This window comes from Furipterus horrens, unplaced genomic scaffold, assembly GCF_987537825.1.
Source record: "Furipterus horrens unplaced genomic scaffold, mFurHor1.1.pri manual_scaffold_9, whole genome shotgun sequence".
Taxonomy (NCBI): domain Eukaryota; kingdom Metazoa; phylum Chordata; class Mammalia; order Chiroptera; family Furipteridae; genus Furipterus; species Furipterus horrens.
In genome coordinates this window covers 21388636-21400988 of record NW_028327179.1, presented here as the reverse complement: position 1 = coordinate 21400988, position 12353 = coordinate 21388636, and the positions used below count along the sequence as shown (strand labels likewise).

General features: G+C 39.1%; 1 protein-coding gene across 1 annotated transcript in view; it reads right to left on the bottom strand.

The window, feature by feature from the left end:
* DGKB (diacylglycerol kinase beta) overlaps positions 1-12353 on the bottom strand; it is a 583788-nt gene that overhangs the window by 451784 nt on the left and 119651 nt on the right. The window lies entirely within an intron of this gene.

The window sequence follows — 12353 nt, the reverse complement described above, 5'->3', positions numbered from 1 at the left end:
ACATATAAAGTGTTCTTAACCATTACTAAACAGCTATTTAATTGGAAAAGGCAATCACAAAAAATAAAATAAAATAAAATAAAACAGAAAAAAGTATGTTTTGCCCAAGTGTATTATCCAAAAAAGGCACCACTGCTTATTTATTAAATATTATATGAACTGATGAGCAAATAAAGGAATAGGTAGAATTTATTTCCTTTATCTTGATAACATAATATCTAAATTAATGAAATAAGTCATTTAAAAAAAAATTTAGACAGAGGGGAAGGGAGAAAGAAAGAAAAGAAGAGAAACATCGATTTGCAAAAGAAACACCAATCAGACGCCTCTCACAAGCCCCCAACTGGGGACCTGACCCACAACCCAGGCATATGTCCTGACCAGGAACTGTACTGGTGACCTTTCAGTTTGTGGAATAACACCCAGTTCACTGAGCCACACCAGTCAGGGCTGAAATAAGTTTATATTAAGTAGAAAAATAAAATCTCTCCTCAACATTTTTGTGAACACTTGTTATTTGCTCCTTTTTTAGTATGGCCATCTTAATGGTTATGAGTAGTTTTGATTTACACTTGACCAGTCATTAGCTAATGACAAATGATGTTCAATATCTTTTCATGTGCTTATTGGCCATTTGTTTATCTTCTTTGGAGAAACTTGGTTTTCCTTTTCTTGATATTGAGATCTTCTAATTTGTGTGTGTGTGTGTACATGTGTGCTATAATGTACATGAAATCTGTACAGATTCCTATATATTTCTTTTTCCATATATATATTTCTAGCACTTTTAGTATTGTGATAAGAGTTAATATATTATGTCATATCCCTGGCTATAGATTATAGGTTTCCCTAGGGAAGAAAAGGTACATTTTAAGTTTTACAGAGCATTCAAAATTATTCCAAAGCTAAAACAATAGAATTGTAATAAACTTATATTCGATTAATCAGAGCTATTTCTACATTACAAAAACTACAGTAATAGCTTCAACATATATTTTAGTGCAAACATACACTACTTTAAAGACCAGCTTGTATATTAAAAAGAGACATGAAGCTGATACCCTATGCCCAAATTCTTCTTTGTGAATGATTAGGCACTACTCTAAGTCAGCAGAATATCTTTTACTTTCTTCTGTTTACAGAAGTAGATGTGGGCCATTCTGCACATACCTAAAGAGATAGACACATATACAGGTACATAAATGCTGGGATAACATAGCCCATTAGACTATGAATATTTTAACCATATCTTAGCCCCATGATAGAACAAAAGGGGAAGAAAATTTTGGTTTCTTATACATAGGCCTTCTACAGGACTGCCTGAAGATGGGCTTTCCATTTTGGGTTTCTATACAAATAAAAAACACATTCAGTAATCATTTATAAATGCCCAGAGAAGATAACAACCCTTTAAATTTACTCATGTTTTTTAGTAGTTTATTAGTCACTTTTACTGGAATATTCTTAGTGGGGTGACTACCTAGAATAAATTAATAAATAAGAGCCAAAATCTGTGATTGCTGTGTCTATGAACTAAATGAGACTCAAAGCTGAGCTTGGTCTGAGACAATATAAGGAGCTTCAATCCATATTCAGATGAGTCACCGTCCACTCATCTTGCTTCTTTTTTCAGTCTCAAGTTATATTTTTAATATGTTGACATCTGAAATTTACCCACAATCTAGTCCCTTCTTCACAATGTAGTTTAGAAATGGGAACATTATGTTGTCCTTCTATTCCTGTTCTAGTGTGTTTCTGGAGCCCATTCTCTCTAAGACTGAGGTCTTGAGTTGCCTGGACAGTACTCTATAGATGGCGATTTTGGTATAGAACCATAGGGAGTCCCACGTGTCCTGCCTGGACCCCATAACCTTTAAACAGAATCCCATACATGAACTGCCTACATACTCGCTTAATTTCCCAATTGCACTAGATCATAAAAATATTTCTATTGTGTACTACCTGCCTTCACAGAACACCCATTTACTTATTTTGTAACTCAGGTGCTTTTCTGGATTTGTTCTTATTACTTATCACCAGAAATATTCCTTTTTGATTATGTCAACTCTAAACAATAATGGGGTAGTGGGGGGAGAAAGGATGCATGACTAGATCTGACCTATCCTCTGGTACAAGACAGGTACAAAGGAAATGACGCCTGGGTGAATAGATAGTAGGTGAGTGAAAAGACACAGTCTCAGCCATATTTCAGCTAATATTGGAGCTTCAAGTACAAGAGCACAGTGACAGATTCCTGGCTGAGCAAGGTTCAGAAATCCAGGCAAGCAGCCAACCAGGCAAGCAGCTGTAAGCTGGGAGATCAATTCACAGTTAATACATATATGCAACAGAACAAAGGCCAGCCTGGCATCCAAGAAGACTGACAACTGAGGTGCTGGTTTAATACTTGGGATAAGGAGTCAGTACAGATGCTCAGGACACAATGTTGGATCTCTTAGAAAGCAAAGAAGGGTCGTGACTTGAGGCAATTCTGAAATCCAGGACTATGTCCAGAGGCACTGATGTTTGGCTTGGCTAATAAGGCAGAGTACTTGGAGAAGAACACAGGATACAACTGTTGCTTTTTGGCTGGTATATTGGTCTTACCAGGAAATAGTTAATAATAACAACCATGATAGGGAAAATGGGATTATTTTATTTTTTATAGTCTTATCTGGTTATTTAAATTTACATTTTATTTTATTTTTTCCATTACCACTTATCCCTCTTCTACTCCCCCCGACAATCACCACACTGCTGACTATGAGTCTTTTTCCTTTTTCTCAATCCCTTTGCCCCCTAATCCTCCCAACAAAGAGAATGTGGTCATTTTAGATGGCCTTTCTATCATTGAGCCTAAAAATGGAAGTAATTTTGTTCAGCAAACACCTTCATATGTGGTGACAGATAAAAAGTATATGGGGGCTCATAGAGCAGGTTTTCTTATGACTTGTCTTCCAAGCACCTGATCTAGTGCATGAGTTGTTCCCCTATGAATCCTCTCATGTTCAGCTGACTCACATACGAGACAATGCCATGAGAGTTAAACGTGGTCTGTTTTAGGGATGTACAATTAGAAATGTTCTGACTTTTTACATGATTTTCAAAGAAAATTCAATTCCTTTTACATAATTCTAAAATAAAAATAAATCAGTAAGTGTATTTTGCAATGTTCAGAAAATTGAATAATCAACCTAATTAGTAGTTCCTAAGAAATTGCTACATGAAAAATAAAACACTTTTCGTTCACCTAGTATCCTTTTAGGTGTCTGTTGCATCTTGAATGAGCTTCCTTTGTGGCTTGACTGCCTCTCTGCATGCACTTGTCAGATTAATCACAAAGGCCCCGTGGAGTAATGGAAAGATTTAAAGCCAGATAGATTTGGATTTGAGTCCTGGCTCCAGAGATTTTTGGCTGAATGGACTTGGGCAAATATTTTAACCTCTTTGTGGCTCCGTTTTCCAATACTTAAAGTTGGAATAATGACATGGACCATGCAATCATGTCTTGCAAAGTGTCTGGTGTCCAAAAAAATTCCTGTTTATTTATCACATCCTAAATGTGACTTCAAATGCATGATCATCATTCAACAGTTTCCTGCTGTTTTTGTATTAGCGCACAAACTCCCGTTCCTAGCATTATAAGTGTGTCAGAATATGATCCAAACCTACCTACCAATTATTATTTTATACGCTTTCCTTATTTACAATTCAATATCCAGTCATCCAATTACCAGGGTGTCCCATGATTTTAGAGTTCTTTTTTGCTTCATGATATTCTTATTGCCCAAGATTCCCTTCAACGCCAAATGAAGTTCAAGCATGATGCATGCCATAGTTTACCTGCCATCTTGTTGACAAAATCTCTTAGGACCTCCTTCAGCCACAGAAGATAGCAACTTACCCTCTATGGAACCCCCATAATAACTTTCTTAGAATCCACACTTGATTTATGCATTAAATACTATTAACACTATTAATTAAATTTTGCATGTGTAGTGTTTTACATTGCAAAGTGTTTTCCGTTATTGTTTCTCTTAAAACTCACAATCAGCTTGTGACTTTATCAAACTACATCTCTATTTAACGAACACATGAAGAAATCATGGTTAAAGAAATCACTACTGATTCAAAAAGCACACGGCTAAAAAGGCTTGAACTAGTGATCCAAACTCTCGCATATGACCCAAATGTGTTCTCTATACTTTAGAAGAAGAACAAATAGTAGTTTGCATTACAGTGAAGGCATCTACTTTGGAGTCCATGACTTTTGCCACTTTAGTTCAGGGAACTTTATTATCTATTTTTCTAGCACATAGAAATATTCTTTTTTTTTTTTTTTTTACAAACTTAACAGATGAAAAATGTATCTTCTCTAATACAAGAAATTTAACCAAAAATCATACAGATATTTTTTAAATTAAAGTTTTTTAATTCATTTTATTTTACTTTTGTTCAAGATTACATTTCTTTTTGATAAGAAAATTAGAATGTGTGTTATTCTTTTGAAAAAACTTAAGAATATATGTAGATTTTGCATATATATTTCATATAGTTATAAAAATGCATGTTTTATAATCATTAAAATTATTTATGCTGCATTGTAAGGGAAAAGTATATAGAAAAACAGGACTATTGATCAGAAGTTTAAAAAAAATTCTGCATATTCTCATTATGCCTCATGACAAAATCTTTGTGTGTGTGTGTTCCAAAGTAAATATTCACTACAGTCAAGGCCAACACTTTTACCATCCAGATAATAGTCATAGCTGCTGTGAAAGGATGATCATGTTCCACTGTTCACACCAAGACCATCCAGCTTATAAAATGCTTTTGTCATTTCTATAAATAACATGTTTTTAAAGAACCAGCTGCAGGTTAATAATGTCATCTTTTATTTGCCAAAGTAGACTATGCCATAGGTCCCCGTTTCAGTGAGGACATGGGGTTCCCAGGGGAAAATGAAGACTCTGACAATGTGAGAGGGGCTACCAGGGCCTTTAATCTTAATGTCACAGGGACTATGGAAAAGTCAGCTTTTGGTCCTTCCAACTCAGCGCTTTCAAAAGTTTCCTCCCAATCTAGGCTTCCCTGCACAGTCTTTGCCCCTATCGCAAAGGATGTTCGTGGCCCAATAATGTTTCCCTATGTGTAGCCAAAGCACCTTTGCGGTGGCTTTTTTTAACCCTGTAGTAAATAGGGTTGTAGAGCTTTCACTGTTTAGGAAAAGTCTTTTCAAATTTCAATATTGAGCAAGAATGAAGGTTCATGTAACATATGAGTACTCAGAACACAGTGAAGTTCGATAATGAAAGTTTCCCTTAGCAGCACAGTATTTAAAATAGCAAAGGAGTTCTACTGTTGTCCCTCTCAGTTCTGTGTCTAGCCCAGTGGTACCCCAACCTGGATCCATCTGAGGATCACCTTTAAAATACGCAGAGGCTGTCGCCGGCTGTCATCCTGCTCTCCATCTATGAGTCTGTCCCCATTTTCCTTGTTAGTTCAGACAGCTAGTGGGGGGCAGGTGGGGCGTGAAGGGATTGAGCAAAAAGGAAAAAGGGCTCATGGACGTGGACGACAGTGTGGTGGTTGCCAGGGGAAGGGGGTTTTAAGGGGACTAAATGGTAATGGAAAAGAACACAATAAAGATTAAATCAAAAAATAAAAAATAAAATATATGGATGCCTGAGCCCAAAACATAAAGTTGAAGATGGCATTGGACTGCAGTGGATTCAGACATGGGGATTTTTAAAAAGTTCCTCATGTGATCTTAAGGTTGAATTTATCACTGCTCTGATCCTTACAAAGGTACACAAAGAAATTGAAAGTTAATAAGCAATTTTCCCTGTTATATTTTCCGGTGTGTGTGTGTGTGTGTGTGTGTATTTTTTTCCCTGGTTGTTGTTCAAGAGGCTTTATGAAAAAACATAACCTATTAGAACAATTGATTCAAAAATGTATTTAACTTGACCTCATTTCACAAGTGCAAAAATATAGTATTTTGGAAATCCAGAAGACCCAGATATTAATATTGTTATTAACGCAATTCCCCAAGTGATATTAAAGATGTTCTACTTAAATTTCAGTCAGCAGCTGCAAAGAAATACCTACAGAACTCTTGAATAAGGTACTTGGAGAACTAGTCACCAAGAGTCAGAAGTTCATATGTACTTGTGTGAGAATTACAATAAAAGTACAGAGAGACGGAATAAGAAATATAGAACTATTATAAAAAATAATAGGAGTCATGTTGTTGCAGTTGATGTGCTAATTGAAATCTACAAACCTGGATTTTTAAATATCCTGAAAATAATATTCTAATGACACAGCTACACTAGGAAGAGCTATAAAATAAAAAGCTCTTAAGCTGTTCCAAGTGAAAATTTCTTCTACATGTTCCTGCTAAGCTCTTGGGATCATTGTTACTTGAAACGATGATGGTCATAATGTCTTAGAGAAATGTGTGTAGCCATGCACATTGCAGTAACTATTTTTATTTATCTGGAAAGACAACTATTTAATTCCAGAATAAATGTTGATTTGAGACTGAATAAAATTTCCTTTTCCCTTTTGATATTATTTTCTAATAATCCTCTTGAACAAGCATTCCTTAAAGTTATTTCCTGAATTTGTTATTATATTTTCCCCTTCATTTACCTATATTTAACTTTTTGATGGATTCATCTAGTCCAATGTCCTGGACAACATATTTGTAAAAGTGGTTCTTTGGATAGAAAAAATATTCAATAACTTTGTTAACAAACTTAGACCAGCCGGACACTATGCTGGAAACCCATAAGGTATTTATATTTTATACAGATTTTATTGTGTACAAAATTATATTAAGAAAATAGACACTTGTGTTTGAGCCACTCATCTACACTGTAAACAAAAATTGATACTAAATTGACTGGCGTGAGTCAGTGGTGCGCTGGTAAAGCTTTAACTGTTGAAGGTACTGAGGGTTCACATGTAGAGTTTGCTAACTGACCTTTTGTAAACATTCTCACCACGGCCATTTCAAGGATCCAATATGACATCACAAATGTGGAGTTTGGAAGAAATGCTAACATTCAACTCACGTGAGCACTAATTAATGCATTAATCAATGTGGAATTTTATATACTTTAAGGAGAATAAACAGGCCTTTCAAATCAAATAGAAATAAAGAGCAGAAATTTCAAATATTTGAGTGGCATATATTTAGAACAAGTACTGTTCCAAGTACTTGGGTTATATTATTGCACAAAACAGAAAATGTTCTTGCTTATATATTTTGTAGTTTAGGGATGAAAAATGGAAAATAAACACAATAAATAAATCAGTATACTAGAAGATTTCAACTGCTGTAAAAAAATAGTACAAGGTACAGGGGATTATTAGCTTGCAGAACAGTTTTCAATTTTAAATAGCAAGCTTCTGTAAAAAGGTGACATTTGGGCAAAACTTTGAATCTGATTTGTGATTAAAAGAAGTACTTTGTTCATGTAAAACTAATGAAATATAAATGTTCTATGGATTATACTAATGTCTATGTTCTGGTTTCAACAGTATTTTATAAGATGTAAACAACTGGAACTAATACATGGGGCCAACCTGGTCATGTTTTTTTTATTAAGTTTCTGTGAATCTATTATTATTTTAAATTATTTTTTAAAAGGAGCATTCTAACTACTGTGTTGAAAACACAGTTATACAAGACAAGAGTAAAACCAGGAAAATAATTATGGAATTATTTATTATATTAATTTAGTCTAGAGATTTGGTTATTTTGCATGAAGGTATTAGTGGTGATACAGGAAAGATGGACTATTTTGTAAGTGAAGCCAAAGGCTTTCCCAATGATTAAATATGCTTTGTGACAGTCAAGTGTCAGGAAGGTCCCCAAAATTTTATGTTTGATCAATTACAGGGATGAAGTTGTCACAAAGAGGAACAGAGAATATTACAAATGGAGAAAGTTTGAGGTGTGGAGTTTTCACTGTTCCTTTTAAGCTTTTTAGTTTTGAGAAATCTATTAGACATTCAAATTTAGGCACTAAAAAAACAGTTACACATGAATGTGGAATTCAGGAGAAGATCTAATAAAGAACTACATTTGAACATTATTTATAAATTTACTATCCAAGTTCACACTCCACATAATATCATAGAACTATATGATTATGTGGAGAGTGATCTTAGAAAAAATGCTAAAGATTGAGACCTGGAGCATTCAGAGGTTCGTTCACATGTCAGGAAGAGAAGGAATCTGCAAGGAGACTAAGAATAAGGATTTAGTAAAAAAGCAAGAAAACCAGAAGAAGCAATGTGTCATGAAAGCACGGTGTCATATATGAAGTAAGATGAGAAGCAGAACCTGATCATTGGATTTAATGAGAAGAAAGTCATTCATGTCTCTGTCTGAAACCATCTGGATTGAGTAGTTAGGAGAAAAGCCCAAGCAGTTTGCATTAAGAAAAAAGTAAGATGGGAGGAATGGAATGCAGCAAACATAGGCAACTCATTCAAAAAGACTGGCTCCAACAAAAGCAAAGAATTTAAGCAGTAGCTGAACTGCAGGAAATGGTTTAAGATAATTCTTCAAGAGGAGGGAAAAGAAAAGAGCATGTTGATAAAAATGACCAAAATTAGAAATGCAGAAAAAACAAGGGAAAACCATAGAAGGGTAACTTTAAGTGGGTCAGAAAGAATGCAGTCTCACTCATTGCAGAAGGTCTGGCTTAGGATGGGCTCATGGACAGTCCACCTAAGAGAGGAGCCACAGTGTATGGGTCCACAAGCTGGGAGGATGTAGATGTCCAGTCGCTGTATATCAAGTTCTGTTGTGACTCCTTCACTTTAGTACGGGAAGGAGAAAAAGTATCCACCAGCTTAGAAACGTGGAGAGGGTATGACGTGAGAAGACCCGAGGAAAGTACTGAGAGGCCTTGATGAAAATCATCCAGGGAATAGCAAAAGTGAACAGACAAGGGACATGTGGTATGATGACCAGGCCACATGCAAGGCCAGCCAACTAGAAAACAGGAGGAAATTTAAAATTAACTAAGCTGCTGTTTTATCCATCCAAGTGTGGGGGAATGAGACAGCAAGGAAGTTAAGGAAGGAATCAAGGAGCCGATTTAATGATGTCTCATGAGGGAAGGTATTTGAGTTTTTCATTACTTCAATTCAGGAAGAGTTCACTGTGTGACCCTTGCTGGTCATCCTCTTTAGTCTGAGAGAGAACAGTTTGTGATGTTTATGTTTTTTAGAGCTTTATAACCTTTACTCAAACGCCAACTTTCTCTGTACCAGCCATAAAGGGAGGTGGAAATGAGAGGCTTTTAATTCAGGTTGTTTCTATATGTATCTCCCAAGAGTTAACAGTATCTCTATGGGTCTTGTCTGTTTATGTTGTTTTTCTTCATTTTTATCTCTATTCTGTGAAGTTGCTATTCATGCTTGGACATATTTAATTCTGGCTAATAATAGTCTTTTCAGCCTTCTTTCTTGCCCAGGGACTGATAGAAGAGGGAGTCCGAGTAGTTCAGCTTTATGTGGGACCGTCATTATCAGTAGGATAAAACGTGTAATTCTCTAGAGACACTGAAAATCTCATGTGCCCACTTCACTGCCTCTGCCTCTCCCTTCCCGTCTGATGATGTTGTAACATTCCCAGCATGCACTTTGTTTTATAAAGTATATTTTATTGATTATGTTAATACAACTGTCCAAATTTTTTCCCTTTGCCCCCATCCACTCAGTAACCCACTTCCCTCCAGCAATCCCCCCTTAGTTCATGTCCATGGATCATGCATATAAATTCTTTGGCCTCTCCATTTCCTATACCATTCCTGACATCCCCTGTCTATTTAGTACCTACCAATTATGCTTTTTTAATCTCTTCACTTTTCCCCGCATTCTCCCCCTCCCCCTTCCCAGCTCATAACCCTCCAAATGAGCTCCATACTTATGATTCTGTTCCTCTTCGGGTTGTTTCCTTAGTTTTTTTTGTTTTTGTTTTTTTTTTTAAGATTCAGTTTTTGATAGTTGTGAATTTGCTGCCATTTTAATGTTTATAGTTTTGATTTTCTTCTCCTTAAATAAGTCCCTTTAACATTACATGTAATAATGACTTGGTGATAATGAACTCCTTTAGCTTTACCTTATCTAGGTAGCTGTATTCCTTTTTATCCACTCCCTCAGAGAAGGAAAACTCTGACTCCAAAAAACCTCCGCTGCCTTGCGGCATACCTCTTCAGGGGAAAGGCTAAGGGAGTAAACCCCGACAGAAAATCCGGAGCCGGAGTCCCTAAGGCGGTTTGACATTGTAGTCAACACCGGCAACTCCTGCGGCGCACCTGAAGCCAAGCTGTATTGACTTTGTCTTTCCCTTGGACCCTTCAGCTGCGAAGAGAGGGGGGGTCTGCTGCATGGGCAACAGCAGACCCTCCATATCACCCTGCCCAGGCTCTGTAGCTTCAGTTTCACTGGAGAGGACACTCCAGCGTCATCGCAAGATGTCGACTCAACACGGGAGGAGACAGATACCGGTTATAAGCTCATCCGATTGGCGAAGGAAACGAGCGCCAGGGGTCTCCTCTGACGGTGGGAGAGGTCATCGCACCTCACTGGACAGCTACCGCCCGCCTCAAGCTGGGCAGCCCCAGCCAATTAGGTGCCGTCTCGCCATGGCTCGCCTGCCCCACTGGGTGCGTGGGGATCAGAGAGGCGCCTCTCGAAAAGTGGGCCACAAAACACCCGCACCAGTTTATTCCAAGCAAACAACAAGAAAGAAGCCTCCGGCTCTTCGCCTCGCTAGCTGGAACATCAGGACCATGTGCCCCGGACTTACTGCAGACCTTCCGTGGATCAAGGGTGCCAGGAAAACCGCTGTCATCGACAGGGAACTGGCACGACTAAACATCGACATTGCGGCTCTACAGGAGACCCGGTTGGCCGACAACGGAACTATCAGAGAAACAAACTACACCTTCTACTGGCAAGGGAAGTCTCCGGACCAAACAAGACAGCACGGTGTTGGGTTTGCTGTGAAGAACACGCTTGTTAACTCCATAGAGCCACCCACAGAAGGCACAGAGAGATTACTTACCCTCCGATTGTCAACAACTTTCGGCCCCGTCAGCATTCTTAGTGCGTACGCCCCAACCCTCTGCGCCACCATCGAAGAGAAAGAACAGTTCTACCATGCACTGGACGAAGCGTTATCCAAGATCCCCAGAAGTAACGCTCTCTATCTCCTTGGAGACTTCAACGCAAGAGTAGGAGCCGACCACATGGCCTGGCCCACCTGCCTTGGAAACTTTGGGAGAGGAAAGATCAATGAGAATGGTCAGCGACTGCTTGAGCTTTCGTGTCACCACGGCCTGTGCGTGACAAACACATTCTTCAAGTGCAAAGAGATCCACCAGGTGTCATGGAGGCACCCCCGCTCCCGCCATTGGCACCAGCTTGACCTCGTCATCACCAGAAGAACGGATATTGGCAGCACCCTCCTCACCCGCAGCTACCACAGTGCAGACTGCGACACGGACCATGCCCTCGTGGTAAGCAAGGTGCGCATAATGCCGAAGAGGTTGCACCACTCCAAGATGAAGGGTCGTCCACGCATCAACACCAGTTGTGCCAGCAACCCAGTTAAGACCCAGCAATTCATCAACAAGATGGAAGATGCACTCGGCGAGGGAGTGGCGGCAGATGACATTATCGAATCCAATTGGCCACGTCTCCGCGACGCCATATACAACTCCGCCATTATTGCTTACGGGAAGAAAGAGCGGAAGAACGCTGACTGGTACGAGGCTCACTGGGAAGAAATGGAACCCGTGATCGAGGCTAAGAGGAAGGCCCTACTGGCTTACAAGGTCACGCCCACTCCCAGTACACTTCAAGCTCTACGGACTGCCAGGAACAAAGTCCAGAAGACCGCCCGCCACTGTGCCAACACCTATTGGCTAAACCTGTGCAGAAGCATCCAGGAAGCTGCCGATATAGGCAACGCACGAGGAATGTATGAGGGTATCAAGAAGGCAACAGGCCCAATCCCCTCCAAGATCGCCCCCCTTAAGTCCAAGACAGGTGAGGTCATCACTGACCAGGAACAGCAAATGCGGCGGTGGACCGAGCACTACCTCGAGCTGTACGCGACGAGGAACACCGTAACAGACACTGCTCTTAACGCCATCCCAGACCTACCAGTCATGGAGGAGCTAGACACCCCACCTACTGCGGCAGAGCTCAGCAAAGCCATCGACCGCCTCGCTTGCGGGAAAGCGCCAGGAAGCGACAGAATCCCTCCAGAAATCCTAAAGAGCGGGAAACCAGTCCTGCTACAGCCGCTCCACCATCTA